This window comes from Pseudophryne corroboree, chromosome 6 (genome assembly GCF_028390025.1).
Source record: "Pseudophryne corroboree isolate aPseCor3 chromosome 6, aPseCor3.hap2, whole genome shotgun sequence".
Classification (NCBI taxonomy): domain Eukaryota; kingdom Metazoa; phylum Chordata; class Amphibia; order Anura; family Myobatrachidae; genus Pseudophryne; species Pseudophryne corroboree.
The window spans coordinates 81,807,264-81,828,823 of NC_086449.1; positions in this window are offsets into that span (position 1 = coordinate 81,807,264).

Consider the following 21,560-nt stretch of genomic DNA (forward strand, 5'->3'; position numbering starts at 1 on the left):
TTCTGTAGTGCAGGACTGCAGGGGAGAGTCAGGGAGACGTCCTTCCAGCGGAGCTGTGAGGGAAAATGGCGCTTGTGTGCTGAGGAGATAGGCTCCGCCCCCTTCTCGGCGGCCTTTCTCCCGCTTTTTTAAGGAAAAACTGGCAGGGGTTAAATGCATCCATATAGCCCAGGAGCTATATGTGATGTATTTCGCCATCTAAGGTGTTTTTATTGCGTCTCAGGGCGCCCCCCCCCAGCGCCCTGCACCCTCAGTGACCGGAGTGTGAAGTGTGCTGAGAGCAATGGCGCACAGCTGCGGTGCTGTGCGCTACCTTATTGAAGACAGGACGTCTTCTGCCGCCGATTTCCCGGACCTCTTCTGTCTTCTGGCTCTGTAAGGGGGCCGGCGGCGCGGCTCTGGGACCCATCCATGGCTGGGCCTGTGATCGTCCCTCTGGAGCTAATGTCCAGTAGCCTAAGAAGCCCAATCCACTCTGCACGCAGGTGAGTTCGCTTCTTCTCCCCCTAGTCCCTCGGTGCAGTGAACCTGTTGCCAGCAGGACTCACTGAAAATAAAAAACCTATACTTAAACTTTTTCACTAAGCAGCTCAGGAGAGCCACCTAGTGTGCACCCTTCTCGTTCGGGCACAAAAATCTAACTGAGGCTTGGAGGAGGGTCATAGGGGGAGGGGCCAGTGCACACCAGGTAGTCCTAAAGCTTTTACTTTTGTGCCCAGTCTCCTGCGGAGCCGCTATTCCCCATGGTCCTTACGGAGTTCCCAGCATCCACTAGGACGTCAGAGAAATGTCCCTTCTCACAAACAGGGGACACAGATACCGACACGGACTCTGATTCCAGTGTCGACTATGATGAAGCAAGATTGCACCCCAGGGTGACAAAAAGTATTCAGTGCATGATTATTGCAATAAAAGATGTTTTACATATCACTGATGAGCCCTCGGTGCCCGACACGAGGATACACATGTTTAAGGGAAGGAAACAGGTTATGAATTTTCCTCCCTCCCATGAACTAAATGAGTTATGTGAAAAAGCTTGGGAAACTCCAGATAAGAAGCTGCAGATTCCCAAAAGGGTTCTTATGGCATACCCTTTCCCTACACAGGACAGGGTACGTTGGGAATCCTCTCTCACAGTGGACAAAGCCTTAACACGCCTTTCCAAGAGGCGCTACCGTCCCCTGACACAGCGGCCCTTAAGGACCCTGCGGACCGCAGGCAGGAGACTACATTAAAGTCTATTTACACACATACTGGTACTTTGCTTAGACCGGCAATTGCGTCGGCATGGGTATGTAGTGCAGTAGCAGCGTGGACACATACCCTGTCAGCTGACCTTGATACCCTTGATAGGGATACAATTATGTTAACATTAGCTCATATTAAGGACGCAGTCTTATATATGAGGGACGCTCAAAGAGACATTGGATTACTGGGTTCGAGAGCCAATGCTATGGCTATTTCGGCAAGAAGAGCCTTATGGATCCGCCAATGGACGGGGGATGCAGAATCAAAAAGGCATATGGAGGTTTTACCTTACAAAGGTGATGTATTGTTTGGGGACGGCCTCGCGGACCTGGTCTCCACAGCTACCGCGGGTAAGTCTACCTTTTTAACTTTTGTTCCCCAACAGCAAAAGAAACCTCCACAATATCAGATGCAGTCCTTTCGGTCGCATAGATCCTGAAGAGGTTGGGGCTCCTCTTCCCTCGCCAGAGGTAAGGGTAGAGGCAAGAGGACACCTGCTGCGGCTAGTTCCCAAGAGCAGAAGTCCTCCCCGGCTTCCGCTAGGTCCACCGCATGATGCTGGGGCTCCCCTGCGGGAGACCGCACAGGCGAGAGCACGCCTTCGACTATTCAGCCAAGTCTGGGTTCAGTCAGACGTGGACCCTTGGGTGATAGAAATAGTCTCCCAGGGTTACAAGCTGGAATTCGAAGAGGTGCCCCACGTCGATTTTTCAAGTCGGCCTTACCAGCTTCTACCCCAGAACGGGAAGTAGTGCTGGCTGCAATTCAAACGCTGTGTCAACAGCGAGTGATTATCAGGGTTCCCCTGAGCCAACAGGGAAAAGGGTATTATTCAACCCTATTTGTGGTCCCGAAGCCGGATGGTTCGGTCAGGCCCATTTTAAATCTAAAATCCCTAGACCTGTACTTGAAAAGATTCAAATTCAAGATGGAATCGCTCCGAGCGGTGATAGCCTGCCTGGAAGGGGGGATTTTATGGTGTCACTGGACATAAAGGATGCTTACCTTCATGTCCCCATATATCCCTCTCATCAGGAGTACCTGAGATTCGCGGTACAGGATGGTCATTATCAGTTTCAGAAAATGATGGTGATCCTGCACAAGCAAGTAGTCACGATTATCCCATACTTGGACGATCTCCTGATAAAAGCGAGGTCAAGACAACTACTGGAGAACGTGTCAGAGTTGGATTCTCAATCTGCCAAAGTCACAGTTGGTTCCGACAACTCGACTGACGTTCCTAGGCATGATACTGGACATGGAACAAAAGAAAGTTTTCCTCACGTGTGAAAAAGTCCAGGACCTCCAGAACATGGTCCGAGAGCTGCTAAAGCCGAAAAGAGTGTCAGTTCATCAATGCACCCGAGTTCTGGGGAAAATGGTGGCAACTTACGAGGCCATTCCCTTCGGCAGGTTCCATGCAAGGACGTTTCAATGGGATCTTCTGGACAAATAGTCCGGGTCCCATCTACAATTATCAAAAAATAACACTGTCCCCCAGGGCCAGGGTGTCTCTTCTATGGTGGCTGCAAAGTGCTCACCTTCTAGAGGGTCGCAGGTTTCGGCATTCAGGACTGGATCCTGGTAACCACGGACGCGAGCCTCCAAGGATGGGAGCAGTAACCCTAGGAAGAAATTTTCAGGGACTGTGGTCAGACCAGGAGTCCTGTCTACACATCAACGTGTTGGAACTAAGGTCCATATACAACGGCCTTCGACAAGCGGAGGGTCTTCTTCGCAACCTACCGGTTCTGATTAAATCGGACAATGTCACAGCAGTGGCTCATGTGAACCGCCAAGGCGGGACAAAAAGCACAGTCGCAATGGCGGAAGCCACCAGGATTCTTCGCTGGGCGGAAAATCACGTAAGCGCTTTGTCAGCAGTCTTCATTCCGGAGCAGACTTCCTCAGCAGACACGATCTCCATCCAGGAGAGTGAAGACTTCATCAAGAAGTCTTTGCAGAGATAACGAGTCTCGGGGGAGTTCCTCAAATAGATATGATGGCGTCACGCTTCAACAAGAAGATGCGGAGGTATTCTGCCAGGTCCCGGGATCCTCAGGCAATAGCAGTACACGCTCTGGTAACACCATGGGTATTCCAGTTGGTCTATGTGTTTCCCCCTCTTCCTCTCATCACAAAAGTGTTGAGGATCATAAAACGAAAAAGAGTACAGACAATTCTCATTGTTCCAGACTGGCCTCGAAGGGCCTGGTACTCAGATCTGCAGGAGATGCTCACAGAAGATCCTGGGCCTCTTCCTCTGAGAGAGGACCTGTTACAGCAGGGGCCATCTGTTCTAAAACTTACCGCGGTTACGTTTGACGGCAGGGCGGTTGAACGCCAGATCCTAGCTGAGAAGGGTATTCCGGAGGAGGTCATACCTACTCTAATAAAGGCTAGGAAGGAGGTGACGGCAAAACATTATCACCATATCTGGCGGAAATATGCCTCTTGGTGTGAAACCAAGAATGCTCCTACGGAAGATTTCCATCTGGGTCGTTTTTCTCCACTTCCTACAGACAGGAGTGGATATGGGCCTAAAGTTAGGATCTGTTAAAGTACAGATTTCGGCCCTGTCGATATTCTTTCAGAATGAATTGGCTTCTCTTCCAGAAGTCCAGATTTTTGTAAAGGGAGTGCTACACATCCTGCCTCCTTTTGTGCCCCCAGGGACACCATGGGACCTGAACGTGGTGTTACAGTTCCTTAAATCACACTGGTGTGAACCCCTTCAAACGGTGGAGTTGAAGTTCTCACCTGGAAGGTGGTCATGTTGTTAGCCTTGGCATCTGCAAGGCGTGTGTCAGAATTGGCGGCCTTGTCTCACAAGAGCCCTTACTTGATTTTTCATGTGGATAGAGCAGAAGTGAGGACTCGTCCTCAATTTTTACCTAAGGTGGTGTCTTCATTTCATATGAAACAACCTATAGTGGTGCCTGTGGCTACGAGTGACTTGGAGGATTCCAGGTCCCTGGATGTAGTCAGGGCCTTAAAGATTATGTAGCCACGACGGCTAGAATTTGGAAAACAGAAGCATTGTTTGTCCTGTATGCTGCCAACAAGATTGGCACGCCTGCTTCGAAGCAGACTATTGCGCGCTGGATCTGTAACACGATTCAGCAGGCTTATGTTATGGCTGGATTGCCGTTACCGCATTCAGTAAAGGCCCATTCCACTAGGAAGGTGGCCTCTTCTTGGGCGGCTGCCCGGGACGTCTCGGCATTACAGCTTTGCCGAGCAGCGACTTGGTCGGGTTCAAACACTTTTGCTAAATTCTACATGTTTGATACCCTGGCTGATGAGGACCTAGCATTTGCTCAGTCGGTGCTTCAGAGTCATCCACACTCTCCCGCCCGATTGGGAGCTTTGGTATAAACCCCATGGTCCTTACGGAGTCCCCAGCATCCTCTAGGATGTAATAGAAAATAAGATTTTAAACCTACCGGTAAATCTTTTTCTCCTAGTCCGTAGAGGATGCTGGGCGCCCGAACCCAGTGCGGAAAATCTGCAAGACTTGTATATAGTTATTGCTTACATAAGGGTTATGTTACAGTTAGAATCGGTCTTGGACCGATACTGTCGTTTGTTCATACTGTTAACTGGTTATGTGTATTCCAGGTTATATGGTATGATTGGTGTGGGCTGGTATGAATCCTGCCCTTAGATTAACGAAATCCTTTCCTCGTATTGTCCATCTCCTCTGGGCACAGTTCTCTAACTGAGGTCTGGAGGAGGGGCATAGAGGTAGGAGCCAGTGCACACCAAACTAGAAAGTTCTTTTAGGTGCCCATGTCTCCTGCAGAGCCCGTCTATACCCCATGGTCCTTACGGAGTCCCCAGCATCCTCTGCGGACTAGGAGAAATAGATTTACCGGTAGGTTTAAAATCTTATTTTCTCATTAACTCAGAGGCTGATTCTGAGTCAGATTGCTCTCTGTGAACGTACACTAACAGTTTTTTTTTTACATACAGCACAGATACAAATGTACACTTTTTCATATGTCTGTTCTCAGTTGTCACAAATTCACCCATGTCAGTCTTTCCGTAAAGTTGCATGTTTTGGGGTGTCAATAATGCTAGGGCATGTAACCACCCTGTCTTGTGTTGCATGTGTATATAAGGCTCTGTGCAATTCTGAGTCATGCATACGCGGAGAGGAAGCCTATTACTGATGGACATCTTGCACCTACAGTAACGGGTTGGTGCAAGTGCAGATAATAATGGTGACAGTTGCTGCGACTTGCATACCACCAATATACGGCACAGCTCCCCACTGCAGATCAAAAATTCCCCACAGACCAGGGGCGTAGCCAGAACTTTGTGGGCCCCATATCAACATTTTGAAGGGGCCCCATCCCAATGCTTCTAGAGAGACACTTCTCTGCAGCAGTTGTTCATTTTATTCCTATAATAGTGCCCTAGTTCATTTTCTGAACCATAGTAGAGCCTTATTTAATGTTGTGCCCCATAGTAGTGCCCTAGTTTCTTTTATGAATCGCAGTAGTGCTTAAGTTCACCCTATGTCACATTTCAGAGCTGCCAGTACACATTATGCCGCACAGTACCCCCAATTCACATTATGATATATAGTGCTCCCTGTTCATATTGTGCCTAATTACAGTACCCCGGTTCATATTATATAACATTAAATGCCCTCCAGTTCATTTTTTACCTCACACAATGAGCAGGTCCAGATGCATACCTAGATATATTGCAGGCCCCCAGGGAAAAGTTTGAAAGGACCCCTACATAACACCCAATGGCAAAAATGTATATAAAGGTGCATTCACACGGTGCAATATGCACTTAACTTTTCTTACGATTTTGACTATATAGTCCAAATTGTTAGGAAAGTTAGTGCATATTGGCCCTCATTCCGAGTTGATCGCTCGCTAGCTGCTTTTAGCAGCAGTGCAAGCGCTAGACCGCCACCCTCTGGGAGTGTATCTTAGCAGAAGTGCGAACGAAAGGTTAGCACTTCTGCAACTAAAAAATTTCATGCAGTTTCAGAGTGGCTCAAGACTTACTCCTAGCTTGCGATGACTGCAGTCTGTTTAGTTCCTGGTTTGACGTCACAAACACTCCCTGCGTTCGGCCAGCCACTCCCCCGTTTCTCCAGCCATTCCTGCGTTTTTACCTGTTCACGCCTGCGTTTTTTAGCACACTTCCTGAAAACGCTGAGTTGCCGCCCAGAAACACCCACTTCCTGTCAATCAAACAACGAACACTCGAGCGACTGAAAAGCGTTGTTCGAGCTTGTGTAAAACTACAAAGTTTTGTGCTGCGTACCATGCGCATAAATGCAGTTTTTTCACCTGATCGCTGCGCTGCGAAAATCAGCAGCGAGCGATCAACTCGGAATGAGGGCCATTGCACCATGTGTACACAGCTTGCGATGCCGATGCGCTGTCCCGCGGGATCGGCATCGCAAGAAAAAAACGACTGTACAGGCAGCCCAACATTGACTATATCGGCGGGGCAGGTATTTCTTTAAACTTCTATACAGAGAGCTAATTTAGGTTTTCATGCGCACTCGATAATTGCACCTTTTATTCAGACCATCTTGTGGAATGCTTATCTTTTATGTGTGTTTTTTTATACCTTTATACTTAAAAAAAAACAAAAAAAACTGCATGCTTAGAGTAAAACGTACAAAACTATGGACCCTTTTCAGTATGGCGATCGCATACTGACAATTTTCTGGCCAGTGCGCACGTGCAACACTTGTTCTGTGCGTGCGTGACCCAAGAGATGCGCTCGCATCTCAGTGATGCGAATGCCTCTGCATGATTGACAGGCAGAGATGTTCGCAGGGCGGTCGGGGGGGGGGGGGAGGGTCGCGAAGCGGCGTTGCGGGGGTGGGGCAGTGTAAATAGGAGCGGGTCTGGGCCATTTTTGCTGCATTGGGAAACATTGATGCCCTGCACCTGACTTCACAGTCAGGCTGCACAGGAAGGGGGCATCCCTAATTCAGCGGTGCGATTGCAATTGATTTGTGAATGCATCGCTGGTGGCCATTTGCAAAACTGCTATTTAAGCTGTATAAGGTCCAAAATACGTTTTGTCTCTTACCTATTTATGCATCTGACTATAACGTCTTGTGGGAGATTGTGAAGAAGAAGAGATTAACAGGCTCCAAATGCTCTGACAAACCCACAATTGCACTGTGGTCGGAGAAGATGAGGTGTCCTTATATCATTCTATTACTGTATATATTGACTGATTTCAATTATAAGTGCCAACAGAAAGGAGATTGAAAATTTTGGCTGCATTAGTTGTTTAGTTAAGGAGTGAGGTTCTCCTTATGTGTGTCCCCTTTACAAGTAGCTTTGGCAGTGTGCGCATTTGATGGTACCTACCTATTGTTTTTTTTCTTGCATATTATACTTACTTTATCATGTACAGGGGCAAACGCAGGATTTCTAAAGGGGGGTTTCCGGATACAGTATGATAGATAGATAGATAGATAGATAGATAGATAGATAGATAGATAGATAGATAGATAGATAGATAGATAGATTATATATATATATATATATATATATATATATATATAGACACAAATGAAAAATAAGAGGCGGCACTCAGCAGACTTGTGAAAAACTTCAATGCAGTGTAATCAGTACGGCCATCAAGAATACAGAAATTAGGGCCTAGGTCTAAGTTCGATCCTGCTACACAGAACCCGTCATTGAAAACATTTCATAGGATGTTAGAATCTGCAGGTAGTACTGTGATGCCAGATAAGTATCATAATTTAAAGCAGGATGAGCGAGATGCACTGAAAGCCCTAGGTAAGAGAAAAAACATAATTATTCGGAAGGCGGATAAGGGGGGCGCTATAGTCGTGCAGAATGTGACAGACTATAAAACTGAGTGCTATAGGCTCCTTGATGATGAGGACACTTATTGCAAACTAGCAAAAGATCCATCTCAAGAATATAGAGTAGAATTGCTGGACATTTTACAACGGGCGCAGGATGATGGTGTGATTTCAGCAGACTTGGTTAAGAAACTTTGCCCGGAGTTTCCAGTTACACCATTATTTTACACAATCCCTAAGATCCACAAGGACGCACAGAGGCCTCCTGGACGACCTATCATCTCGGCCAGGGGGTCTCTGTGTGAGCCAGTGGCGATCTACTTGGACGCCTTCCTGCAGCCCTGTATTCAGGGGACGTTTACAAATCTGAAAGATTCTAATATGCTGTTAAGAAAGTTCCTGGCCATCGATAATGTACCGCCAGAGGTTATTCTGGCCACTATTGACGTTACTAGCCTCTATACCTGCATACCCCATACACAGGGATTGCAGGCTGTGAGGCAACTCATTACAGGGAATTCGAGATATGAGGGGCCAGATATTGATTTCTTTATGATTTTGCTTGAGTTTACGCTTACACATAACTTTTTTTATCTTTGATGATAGATACTTCAGACAGCGAACGGGGTGTGCCATGGGATCTCCTGTGGCATCTTCGTTCGCAAATGCTTATATGTGGGATGTGGAAAAGACATTATTTTTTGCTGATCCTCTAGTAGCTGAGCGGTTATTTATTTATTTTCGCTATATTGATGATTTGCTCCTCTTTTGGAGAGGAGAGGCTCAGGAGCTCAGCAATTTAGTGTCTTTCCATAATTCCACGAGTAGTCCCATCAAGCTGACGTTGGTATGTCATAATTTTGAGATTTGTTTTTTGGACATCAGGATTAGGATTCAGGGTGGTAAGATCATGACTGGTTTATATAAAAAAACCTACGGACCGTAACACCATCTTAAGGTACGACAGCTTCCATCCCCCTGCTACGATTAAGGGTCTTCCATACTCGCAATTTCTGCGAGTCTGTAGAGTTAATAATGAGGAATCCGAAAGAGTAAAACAACTGGATGAGATGGAACAGAGGTTCCGACAAAGAGGTTATCCCATGAAGCTTTTGACTGTGGCTAGAAAAAAAGCACAGGAACAAAACAGAGAAACATTGTTGCAGGTTCATGGTCCAAAGGAAAAACCTGGGGTTATTCCATGGGTGAATGAATACAATGTGAAAAGTGATCTCGTTAATAAGAAAGTAAAGACCCTTTGGCCCCTTGTGTCTGCTGACCCAGAATTGAAAGTATTTCACGATAAACGGCTAATGCCAAGTTACACGAGAGGTAGAAGTATTAGGGACGTAGTGGTGAAGACAGACTTGTCAAAGTTAAAGAACACCCCTACTAATTTTTTGACACGAAAAAATGGTTGTTTTAAATGTACAGGATGTACAACCTGTTCACATATGTCCCCAGGGGATAACATCCCCCATCCCTTTAGTGGTAAAAAATTTCCGATAAAATGGCCGTTAACGTGTAGCTCGAAATTCGTAGTATATGCCATAATATGCCCCTGTGGGCGTTACTACATTGGCAAGACTGAATGCCAGTTTAAAGTCAGGATGGCGCAACACAGGCAAGCCATTAGGAACGCCCTGGCATCAGGTAGTGGGGAGCAGCCTGTGGCACGCCACTTCTTGGAATTTAAGCATGGGATGGCCACGTTCAAGCATAGGATCATAGACCATGTTCCAGCATCACAGCGAGGTGGCAATAGGGGTAAACAGCTCCTACAGCTGGAATCTATGTGGATCCATAGGTTAAATACTTTAAAACCAGGAGGGCTAAATGAAAGGCTTGGTCTGATTAATTTTTTATGAATGTAGAGAAGACAATAGTGATGTGAGTGAGCTATAGGTTTCTTATATGTATCATAAAATAATGGTGGATAAGTTCTAGTAATGATAATTTTAGTCAGTTTTTTTTGGAGTTAATGATTGCCTGGGAGAACAGCATAGGCTGCCTGAGAGTATACATTTTTTAATCTGGGTTGCACTGTTATGATGCACTTTTTTGATGTTCTTTTTAATGTGTATTGATTTGCAAGATGCAGGGGTTATCAGTCCTGATCGTTCATTTATTTGTATGTATGTAGTTCCCTGTTTGTCTGGGATCGTCTGAATTATATGGTTTATTTAGTAGTGATGAGCGGGTTTGGTTTCTCGGAAACCGAACCCCCCCGAACTTCACTCTTTTTACACGGGTCCGAGCAGACTTGGATCCTCCTGCCTTGCTCGGCTAACCCGAGCGCGCCCGAACGTCATCATCCCGCTGTCGGATTCTCGCGAGATTCGGATTCTATATAAGCAGCCGCGCGTCGCCGCCATTTTCACACGTGCATTGAGATTGATAGGGAGAGGACGTGGCTGGCGTCCTCTCCGTTTAGTTATAGAGCCTTAGAGTTAGTTGATCTGATTGATTGCTACTGCTTAGCTTATTGTGGGGAGGATTGGGGAGCAGCTGTTAGGACAGGAGGAGTACAGTGCAGAGTTTTGCTAGTTTTTTTTAATCCGTTCTCTGCCTGAAAAAATAAGAATTTACTTACCGATAATTCTATTTCTCGGAGTCCGTAGTGGATGCTGGGGTTCCTGAAAGGACCATGGGGAATAGCGGCTCCGCAGGAGACAGGGCACAAAAAGTAAAGCTTTAGGATCAGGTGGTGTGCACTGGCTCCTCCCCCTATGACCCTCCTCCAAGCCTCAGTTAGGATACTGTGCCCGGACGAGCGTACACAATAAGGAAGGATTTTGAATCCCGGGTAAGACTCATACCAGCCACACCAATCACACTGTACAACCTGTGATCTGAACCCAGTTAACAGTATGATAACAGCGGAGCCTCTGAAAAGATGGCTCACAACAATAATAACCCGATTTTTGTAACTATGTACAAGTATTGCAGATAATCCGCACTTGGGATGGGCGCCCAGCATCCACTACGGACTCCGAGAAATAGAATTATCGGTAAGTAAATTCTTATTTTCTCTATCGTCCTAGTGGATGCTGGGGTTCCTGAAAGGACCATGGGGATAATACCAAAGCTCCCAAACGGGCGGGAGAGTGCGGATGACTCTGCAGCACCGAATGAGAGAACTCCAGGTCCTCCTTAGCCAGGGTATCAAATTTGTAGGATTTTACCAACGTGTTTGCCCCTGACTAAATAGCCGCTCGGCAAAATTGTAAAGCTGAGACCCCTCGGGCAGCCGCCCAAGATAAGCCCACCTTCCTTGTGGAATGGGCATTTACATATTTTGGCTGTGGCAGGCCTGCCACAGAATGTGCAAGCTGAATTGTATTACACATCCAACTAGCAATAGTCTGCTTAGAAGCAAGAGCACCCAGTTTGTTGGGTGCATACAGGATAACAGCAAGTCAGTTTTCCTGACTCCAGCCGTCCTGGAACCTATATTTACAGGGTCCTGACAACATCTAGCAACCTGGAGTCCTCCAAGTCCCTAGTAGGCGCAAGGCACCAAAATAAGCTGGTTCAGGTGAAACACTGACACCACCTTAGGGAGAGAACTGGGGACGAGTCCGCAGCTCTGCCCTGTCCAAATGGACAACCAGATATGGGCTTTTTTGAGAAAAAAACCACCAATTTGACACTCGCCTGGTCCAGGCCAGGGCCAAGAGCATGGTCACTTTTCATGTGAGATGCTTCAAATCCACAGATTTGACTGGTTTTAAACCAATGTGATTTGAGGAATCCCAGAACTACGTTGAGATCCCACAGTGCCACTGGAGGCACAAAAGGGGGTTGTATATGCAATACTCCCTTGACAAACTTCTGGACTTCAGGAACTGAAGCCACTTCTTTCTGGAAGAAAATCGACAGGGCCGAAATTTGAACCTTAATGGACCCCAATTTGAGGCCCATAGACACTCCTGTTTGCAGGAAATGCAGGAATCGACCGAGTTGAAATTTCTTCGTGGGGCCTTTCTGGCCTCACACCACGCAACATATTTTTGCCACATGTGGTGATAATGTTGTGCGGTCACCTCCTTTCTGGCTTTGACCAGGGTAGGAATGACCTCTTCCGGAATGCCTTTTTCCCTTAGGATCCGGCGTTCCACCGCCATGCCGTCAAACGCAGCTGCGGTAAGTCTTGGAACAGACATGGTACTTGCTGAAACAAGTCCCTTCTTAGCGGCAGAGGCCATAAGTCCTCTGTGAGCATCTCTTGAAGTTCCGGGTACCAAGTCCTTCTTGGCCAATCCGGAGCCATGAGTATAGTTCTTACTCCTCTACGTCTTATAAGTCTCAGTACCTTAGGTATGAGAAGCAGAGGATGGAACACATACACCGACTGGTACATCCATGGTGTTACCAGAACGTCCACAGCTATTGCCTGAGGGTCTCTTAACCTGGCGCAATACCTGTCCCGTTTTTGTTCAGACGGGACGCCATCATGTCCACCTTTGGTATTTCCCAACGGTTTACAATCATGTGGAAAACTTCCCGATGAAGTTTCCACTCTGCCGGGTGGAGGTCGTGCCTGCTGAGGAAGTCTGCTTCCCAGTTTCCATTCCCGGAATGAAACACTGCTGACAGTGCTATCACATGATTTTCCGCCCAGCGAAAAGTCCTTGCAGTTTTTGCCATTGCCCTCCTGCTTCTTGTGCCGCCCTGTCTATTTACGTGGGCGACTGCCGTGATGTTTTTCCCACTGGATCAATACCGGCTGACCTTGAAGCAGAGGTCTTGCTAAGCTTAGAGTATTATAAATTTACCCTTAGCTCCAGTATATTTATGTGGAGAAAAGTCTCCAGACTTGATCACACTCCCTGGAAATTTTTTCCTTGTGTGACTGCTCCCCAGCCTCTCGGGCTGGCCTCCGTGGTCACCAGCATCCAATCCTGAATGCCGAATCTGCGGCCCTCTAGAAGATGAGCACTCTGTAACCACCACAGGAGAGACACCCTTGTCCTTGGATATAGGGTTATCCGCTGATGCATCTGAAGATGCGATCCGGACCATTTGTCCAGCAGATCCCACTGAAAAATTCTTGCGTGAAATCTGCCAAATGGAATTGCTTCGTAGGAAGTCACCTTTCTCTTCCGGGAGAAACACCTTTTTCTGGACTGTGTCCAGAATCATCCCTAGGCACAGCAGACTTGTCGTCGGGATCAGCTGCGATTTTGGAATATTTAGAATCCACCCGTGCTGTTGTAGCAGTATCCGAGATAATGCTACTCCGACCTCCAACTGTTCCCTGGACTTTGCCCTTATCAGGAGATCGTCCAAGTAAGGGATAATTAAGACGCCTTTTCTTCGAAGAAGAATCATCATTTCGGCCATTACCTTGGTAAAGACCCGGGGTGCCGAGGACAATCCAAACGGCAGCGTCTGAAACTGATAGTGACAGTTCTGTACCACGAACCTGAGGTACCCTTAGTGAGAAGGGCAAATTTTGGACATGGAGGTAAGCATCCCTGATGTCTCGGGACACTATATAGTCCCCTTCTTCCTGGTTCGTTATCACTGCTCTGAGTGACTCCATCTTGATTTGAACCTTTGTAAGTGTTCAAATTTTTTTAGATTTATAATAGGTCTCACCTAGCCTTCTGGCTTCAGTACCACAATATAATGTGGAATAATACCCCTTTTCTTGTTGTAGGAGGGGTAATTTGATTATCACCTGCTGGGAATACAGCTTGTGAATTGTTTCCCATACTGCCTCCTTGTCGGAGGGAGACCTTGGTAAACCAGACTTCAGGAGCCTGCGAAGGGGAAACGTCTCGACATTCCAATCTGTACCCCTGGGATACTACATGTAGGATCCAGGGGTCCTGTACGGTCCCAGCGTCATGCTGAGAGCTTGGCAGAAGCGGTGGAACGCTTCTGTTCCTGGGAATGGGCTGCCTGCTGCAGTCTTCTTCCCTTTCCTCTATCCCTGGGCAGATATGACTCTTATAGGGACGAAAGGACTGAGGCTGAAAAGACGGTGTCTTTTTCTGCAGAGATGTGACTTAGGGTAAAAACGGTGGATTTTCCAGCAGTTGCCGTGGCCACCAGGTCCGATGGACCGACCCCAAATAACTCCTCTTCCTTTATACGGCAATACACCTTTGTGCCGTTTGGAATCTGCATCACCTGACCACTGTCGTGTCCATAAACATCTTCTGGCAGATATGGACATCGCACTTACTCTTGATGCCAGAGTGCAAATATCCCTCTGTGCATCTCGCATATATAGAAAATGCATCCTTTAAATGCTCTATAGTCAATAAAATACTGTCCCTGTCAAGGGTATCAATATTTTTAGTCAGGGAATCCGACCAAGCCACCCCAGCTCTGCACATCCAGGCTGAGGCGATCGCTGGTCGCAGTATAACACCAGTATGTGTGTATATACTTTTTATGATATTTTCCAGCCTCCTGTCAGCTGGCTCCTTGAGGACGGCCCTATCTATAGACGGTACCGCCACTTGTTTTGATAAGCGTGTGAGCGCCTTATCCACCCTAAGGGGTGTTTCCCAACGCGCCCTAACTTCTGGCGGGAAAGGGTATACCGCCCATAATTTTCTATCGGGGGGAACCCACGCATCATCACACACTTCATTTAATTTATCTGATTCAGGAAAAACTACGGTAGTTTTTTCACATCCCACATAATACCCTCTTTTGTGGTACTTGTAGTATCAGAAATATGTAACACCTCCTTCATTGCCCTTAACGTGTGGCCCTAATAAGGAATACGTTTGTTTATTCACCGTCGACACTGGATTCAGTGTCCGTGTCTGTGTCGACCGACTAAAGTAAACGGGCGTTTTAAAACCCCTGACGGTGTTTCTGAGACGTCTGGACCGGTACTAATTGTTTGTCAGCCGTCTCATGTCGTCAACCGACCTTGCAGCGTGTTGACATTATCACGTAATTCCCTAAATAAGCCATCCATTCCGGTGTCGACTCCCTAGAGAGTGACATCACCATTACAGGCAATTGCTCCGCCTCCTCACCAACATCGTCCTCATACATGTCGACACACACGTACCGACACACAGCACACACACAGGGAATGCTCTGATAGAGGACAGGACCCACTAGCCCTTTGGAGAGACAGAGGGAGAGTTTGCCAGCACACACCAAAAACGCTATAATTATATAGGGACAACCTTATATAAGTGTTTTCCCTTATAGCATCTTTTATATATTTCTAACGCCAAATTAGTGCCCCCCCTCTCTGTTTTAACCCTGTTTCTGTAGTGCAGTGCAGGGGAGAGCCTGGGAGCCTTCCCTCCAGCCTTTCTGTGAGGGAAAATGGCGCTGTGTGCTGAGGAGATAGGCCCCGCCCCTTTTTCGGCGGGCTCGTCTCCCGCTCTTTAATGGATTCTGGCAGGGGTTAAATATCTCCATATATCCCCCGGAGGCTATATGTGAGGTATTTTTAGCCAAAAAAGGTTTTCATTTGCCTCCCAGGGCGCCCCCCTCCCAGCGCCCTGCACCCTCAGTGACTGCCGTGTGAAGTGTGCTGAGAGGAAATGGCGCACAGCTGCAGTGCTGTGCGCTACCTTAAGAAGACTGAGGAGTCTTCTGCCGCCGATTCTGGACCTCTTCTCGTTTCAGCATCTGCAAGGGGGCCGGCGGCGAGGCTCCGGTGACCATCCAGGCTGTACCTGTGATCGTCCCTCTGGAGCTAATGTCCAGTAGCCAAAGAAGCCAATCCATCCTGCACGCAGGTGAGTTCACTTCTTCTCCCCTAAGTCCCTCGTTGCAGTGATCCTGTTGCCAGCAGGACTCACTGTAAAATAAAAAACCTAAGCTAAACTTTTCTAAGCAGCTCTTTAGGAGAGCCACCTAGATTGCACCCTTCTCGGCCGGGCACAAAAATCTAACTGAGGCTTGGAGGAGGGTCATAGGGGGAGGAGCCAGTGCACACCACCTGATCCTAAAGCTTTACTTTTTGTGCCCTGTCTCCTGCGGAGCCGCTATTCCCCATGGTCCTTTCAGGAACCCCAGCATCCACTAGGACGATAGAGAAAAACGCTCCATACCATATCTGTGCTCAGCCTTAGTGTGCTGCATTATATATCTGACTGTGCTGAGTGCTCACACTGCTTAATTGTGGGGGAGACTGGGGAGCAGCTATAGTAGGAGTACAGTGCAGAGTTTTGCTGACAGTGACCACCAGTATACATTTGTCTGCCTGAAAAACACTCCTGTGGTGTCTTTTTTTCTTTATACTATAAACGCAGTCTGCTGACAGTGTCCACCAGGTCCATTATACTGTATATAGCAGTACGGTAGGCCACTGCTGTACCTACCTCTGTGTCGTCACTCGTCGTCATACATAAAGTATACTAGTAGTATATCAATCCATCTACATTGTATACCTGTGGTGTCTTTTTTTTTTTTATACTATAAACGCAGTCTGCTGACAGTGTCCACCAGGTCCATTATACTGTATATAGCAGTACGGTAGGCCACTGCTGTACCTACCTCTGTGTCATCACTCATCGTCATACATAAAGTATACTAGTAGTATATCCATCCATCTACATTGTATACCTGTGGTGTCTTTTTTTCTTTATACTATAAACGCAGTCTGTTGACAGTGTCCACCAGGTCCATTATACTGTATATAGCAGTACGGTAGGCCACTGCTGTACCTACCTCTGTGTCGTCACTCGTCGTCATACATAAAGTATACTAGTAGTATATCCATCCATCTCCATTGTATACCTGTGGTGTATTTTTTTCTTTATACTATAAATGCAGTCTGCTGACAGTGTCCACCAGGTCCATTATACTGTATATAGCAGTACGGTAGGCCACTGCTGTACCTACCTCTGTGTCATCACTCGTCGTCATACATAAAGTATACTAGTAGTATATCCATCCATCCAGTGGCGGAACAAGCAAGCGGTGGGCCCAGGTGCGACAAAATGCTTTGGGCCCCCCCCCCATCCAAGTCCACCCCAGGGGCAGTGCGCGCCGTAGGCGCGCGCAAAAATACATAGTGGCGTGGCTTCGTGGGGAAGGGGTGTGGCCACAAAATAATACCAACACAGTAGTCTCCATTATTCAAATTACGCCGCACAGTAGCACCACTACACCAGGTAGAGACCCTTTTACACCTTACAGCGAACAGATTCCTCTTTTTACACATTACAGCAGACAGCGTGCCCTTTTTACACATAACGGCAGACCGCGTGCCCTTGTTACACATTACGGCAGACAGCGTGCCCTTTTTACACATTACAGCAGACAGCGTGCCCTTGTTACACATAGCGGCAGACAGCGTGCCCTTTTTACACATTACGGCAGACAGCGTGCCCTTGTTACACATTACGGCAGACCGCGTGCCCTTGTTACACATTACGGCAGACAGCGTGCCCTTGTTACACATTACGGCAGACAGCGTGCCCTTGTTACACATTACGGCAGACAGCGTCCCCATTTTTACACATTACGGCAGACAGCGTGCCCTTGTTACACATTACGGCAGACAGCGTCCCCATTTTTACACATTACGGCAGGCAGATTCCCCATTTTTACACATAGCAGCAGACAGATTCCCCATTTTTACACATAGCGTCAGGCAGTCCCCCTGTTTTACACATTACGGCAGGCAGATTCCCCTTTTTACACATTGCGTCGGGCAGATTACCCCTTTTTACACATAGCGGCAGGCAGTCCCCCATTTTTACACATTGCGGCAGGCTGATTCCCCCTTTTTACACATTGCAGCAGGCAGTCCCCCCTTTTTACACATTGCGGCAGGTAGTCCCCCCTTTTTACACATTGCGGCAGGCAGTCCCCCCTTTTTACACATTGCTGCAGGCAGTCCCCCCTTTTTACACATTGCTGCAGGCAGTCCCCCCTTTTTACACATTGCGGCAGGTATGCCCCCCTTTTTACACATTGCGGCAGGTAGTCCCCCATTTTTACACAGTGCGGCAGGTAGTCCCCCATTTTTACACAGTGCGGCAGGTAGTCCCCCATTTTTACACATTGCGGCAGGCAGGCACAAGAAAGAAGGAAAGAAGGAAAGAAAGAAGGAAAGAAGGAAAGAAAGAAAGAAAGAAGGAAAGAAGGAAAGAAAGAAAGAAAGAAAGAAAGAAAGAAAGAAAGAAAGAAAGAAAGAAAGAAAGAAAGAAAGAAAGAAAGAAAGAAGAATTATACTTACCCTCTCCGCTGGCTCAGGCTCCTCGGTGCAGCGTCAGAGACGATTCCCGGGCTGGAGAGAAGGAGGAGGAGGGAGGCTGAGAAGGGAGCCGCAGCAGCGCTGTGTTACTGGTGGAGGCGCTGCTGCTGCTGCCCCTCTGTTTCCCTATAGGCTGTTCTCGGAAGACAGCCTATAGGGAAGCAGAGGGGCAGCAGCAGCAGCGCCTCCACCAGTAACAAAGCGCTGCTGCGGCTCCCTTCTCAGCCTCCCTCCTCCTCCTTCCCCCGTCTGTAGTACCGCTGCTCCTCTCCTCTCCTCTCTTCGCCGGGCGGCTGTGCGCTGCGGGCAGCGGTTGCCCGCAGCGCACAGCGGCATGTAATGAGTCAGTTTGACTCATTACATGCTTGGGCCCCTGGACAGAGGCGGGCCCCAGTGCAGTGCACTGCCTGCACTGCCGGTAGTTCCGCCTCTGCATCCATCTACATTGTATACCTGTGGTGTCTTTTTTTCTTTATACTATAAACGCAGTCTGCTGACAGTGTCCACCAGGTCCATTATACTGTATATAGCAGTACGGTAGGCCACTGCTGTACCTACCTCTGTGTCGTCACTCGTCGTCATACATAAAGTATACTAGTAGTATATCCATCCATCTACATTGTATACCTGTGGTGTCTTTTTTTCTTTATACTATAAACGCAGTCTGCTGACAGTGTCCACCAGGTCCATTATACTGTATATAGCAGTACGGTAGGCCACTGCTGTACCTACCTCTGTGTCGTCACTCGTCGTCATACATAAAGTATACTAGTAGTATATCCATCCATCTACATTGTATACCTGTGGTGTCTTTTTTTCTTTATACTATAAACGCAGTCTACTGACAGTGTCCACCAGGTCCATTATACTGTATATAGCAGTACGGTAGGCCACTGCTGTACCTACCTTTGTGTCGTCACTCGTCGTCATACATAAAGTATACTAGTAGTATATCCATCCATCTACATTGTATACCTGTGGTGTCTTTTTTTCTTTATACTATAAACGCAGTCTGCTGACAGTGTCCACCAGGTCCATAATACTGTATATAGCAGTACGGTAGGCCACTGCTGTACCTACCTCTGTGTCGTCACTCATCGTCATACATAAAGTATACTAGTAGTATATCCATCCATCTACATTGTATACCTGTGGTGTCTTTTTTTCTTTATACTATAAACGCAGTCTGCTGACAGTGTCCACCAGGTCCATTATACTGTATATAGCAGTACGGTAGGCCACTGCTGTACCTACCTCTGTGTCGTCACTCGTCGTCATACATAAAGTATACTAGTAGTATATCCATCCATCTACATTGTATACCTGTGGTGTCTTTTTTTCTTTATACTATAAACGCAGTCTGCTGACAGTGTCCACCAGGTCCATTATACTGTATATAGCAGTACGGTAGGCCACTGCTGTACCTACCTCTGTGTCGTCACTCGTCTTCATACATAAAGTATACTAGTAGTATATCCATCCATCTACATTGTATACCTGTGGTGTCTTTTTTTCTTTATACTATAAACGCAGTCTGCTGACAGTGTCCACCAGGTCCATAATACTGTATATAGCAGTACGGTAGGCCACTGCTGTACCTACCTCTGTGTCGTCACTCGTCGTCATACATAAAGTATACTAGTAGTATATCCATCCATCTACATTGTATACCTGTGGTGTCTTTTTTTCTTTATACTATAAACGCAGTCTGCTGACAGTGCCCACCAGGTCCATTATACTGTATATAGCAGTACGGTAGGCCACTGCTGTACCTACATCTGTGTCGTCACTCGTCGTCATACATAAAGTATACTAGTAGTATATCCATCCATCTACATTGTATACCTGTGGTGTCTTTTTTTCTTTATACTATAAACGCAGTCTGCTGACAGTGTCCACCAGGTCCATTATACTGTATATAGCAGTACGGTAGGCCACTGCTGTACCTACCTCTGTGTCGTCACTCGTCGTCATACATAAAGGATACTAGTAGTATATCCATCCATCTACATTGTATACCTGTGGTGTCTTTTAGTTGTGCGCATTAAAATATGGAGAACAAAAATGTGGAGGTTAAAAAAATAGGGAAAGATCAAGATCCACTTCCACCTCGTGCTGAATGCCCAATGTCATAGTACAGAGCATATAAAATCCAAAACACAAAAGATCAGTAAAAAAATGACCCAAAAATCAAAATTAAAAGCGTCTGAGGAGAAGCGTAAACTTGCCAATATGCCATTTACGACACGGAGTGGCAAGGAACGGCTGAGGCCCTGGCCTATGTTCATGGCTAGTGGTTCAGCTTCACATGAGGATGGAAGCACTCAGCCTCTCGCTAGAAAAATGAAAAGACTTAAGCTGGCAAAAGCACAGCAAAGAACTGTGCGTTCTTCGAAATCACAAATCCCCAAGGAGAGTCCAATTGTGTCGGTTGCGATGCCTGACCTTCCCAACACTGGACGGGAAGAGCATGCGCCTTCCACCATTTGCACGCCCCCTGCAAGTGCTGGAAGGAGCACCCGCAGTCCAGTTCCTGATAGTCAAATTGAAGATGTCAGTGTTGAAGTACTACCAGGATGAGGATATGGGTGTTGCTGGCGCTGGGGAGGAAATTGACAAGGAGGATTCTGATGGTGAGGTGGTTTGTTTAAGTCAGGCACCCGGGGAGACACCTGTTGTCCGTGGGAGGAATATGGCCATTGACATGCCTGGTCAAAATACAAAAAAAATCAGCTCTTCGGTGTGGAATTATTTCAACACAAATGCGGACAACAGGTGTCAAGCCGTGTGTTGCCTTTGTCAAGCTGTAATAAGTAGGGGTAAGGACGTTAACCACCTCGGAACATCCTCCCTTATACGTCACCTGCAGCGCATTCATCATAAGTCAGTGACAAGTTCAAAAACTTTGGGCGACAGCGGAAGCAGTCCACTGACCAGTAAATCCCTTCCTCTTGTAACCAAACTCACGCAAACCACACCACCAACTCCCTCAGTGTCAATTTCCTCCTTACCCAGGAAAGCCAATAGTCCTGCAGGCCATGTCACTGGCAAGTCTGACGAGTCCTCTCCTGCCTGGGAGTCCTCCGATGCATCCTTGAGTGTAACGCCTACTGCTGCTGGCGCTGCTGTTGTTGCTGCTGGGAGTCGATGGTCATCCCAGAGGGGAAGTCGGAAGACCACTTGTACTACTTCCAGTAAGCAATTGACTGTCCAACAGTCCTTTGCGAGGAAGATGAAATATCACAGCAGTCATCCTGCTGCAAAGCGGATAACTGAGGCCTTGGCAGCCTG